Here is a 1,643-nt window from a genome sequence, read left to right as displayed (position 1 = left end):
GGGAGGTGAGGTGGCGGCGTCCGGTTGGTTGGCGGTGGCGGCGGGGTGACGTGGCGCGATGCCACTGGCCGGTGCGAGGTGGAGGGCGGACATGTCCGGCGGCGGGGATTTTGTCCGGTGGCGCGAGGTAGGGAAGGCTAGGGTTAGACCGCAAATTTCGGAGGGGGTCACTAATTTATAGGTAGAGGGAGCTAGGAGAGTCCAAATGAGGTGCGGTTTTCGGCCACGCGATCGTGATCGAACGCTCTAGATGATGGAGAGGGTTTAGGTGGGTTTTGGGCCAAAATGGAGGGGTGTTGGGCTGCAACACACACGAGGCCTTCTCGGTCCCTCAGTTAACCGTTGGAGCATCAAACGAAGTCCAAATGGTACGAAACTTGACAGGCGGTCTACCGGTAGTAAACCAAGGCCGCTTGGCAAGTCTCGGTCCAATCCGGAAATGTTTAATCCTCACACATGAGAAGAAGGTAGAAATGACCACCGGAGGAGAACGAAGCGCCGGAATGCAAAACAGACAATGGGGAAAAAGCTCGGATGCATGAGACGAACATGTATGCAAATGAAATGCACATGATGACATGATATGCCATGCGTGACACGCAAGCAATGACAAGGCAACAACAGCGAATAACTAGAGGACACCTGACACATCGGTCTTGGGGCGTTACAGCTTCAGCGCCATGGATCAAGATAGGCATGTCAGCGCCGAGAGGTTGTAGCTCGCCGCACAACATGATCGATGGTGTGCTGTAAAGCAAGCTAGGCGCATCCACGCTGATAGGCTGTGGCTCGCCGCACGACGAGCCCATTAGAGCACTGTAGAGCGAGAGGCGCGGAGCACCACATAGCAAGAGCGGATCTATCGGTGCTTCCCTGCTGTCGATGGGACGTCGCAGCTGGGTACACGTCCCGTCAGTACCCCCATTCCTCGCCAGGAGTGGGCAGAGGCCCTCTGCGGCATACTTGCACCAGAGGCCGGCTGCGCCATACTTGCACCAGACGCCTGCCGCGCTGTACACATGGGTCGTGTCGTTCGCCTTGTCTGCGGCCCACTCAGTGCCAGTGCATTGGTCGGTAGGCTCGACCACCTCCTTGGCCCAGGTGTCCACCTAGGCACAGTAGAGGAACATGGCCGTCGCATCCTTGAACTGGTGATTTCTGATGAAATAGCCAACTTGGAGCTCAAGATCGCGCTCCAGATGTACCGCAAGCGTATCGACTGCTTGGACGAACGCCTGCACGAGTTCACGTAGAGCCAAGAGGTACCGTAGGCAAGGGTTGCTAGTCGTGGTCTCATGGACGCATTTTATTTTGTTGAGTCGTTCCGACGTGGATAGCTATGTATTCACAACAGTCATACTATTTCTCTATTTATTGCTCTTTTCAATGTGTGTACTCTGTTTTCCGTTGTTATATGTTCTGTTTTAATGTGTGTATATACGCTTTCCATTCTATATATGTGGATGATAACAACTAGATTCAAATTAGCATACAAAAACAGATAGAAAATGGAATTCATAATATCTTCACATATACGTGATGATATTTAACTACTAGGTACAATGCATAAAATTGAAAACGAACAATACTAAAACTAGTAATCCCTCCTGGGGCCAGTATTCCGGCAGCCCCCCGCCAGCAGC

This window comes from Triticum dicoccoides, chromosome 6A (assembly GCF_002162155.2).
Source record: "Triticum dicoccoides isolate Atlit2015 ecotype Zavitan chromosome 6A, WEW_v2.0, whole genome shotgun sequence".
Lineage (NCBI taxonomy): Eukaryota > Viridiplantae > Streptophyta > Magnoliopsida > Poales > Poaceae > Triticum > Triticum dicoccoides.
This window is presented reverse-complemented; position numbering follows the sequence as displayed.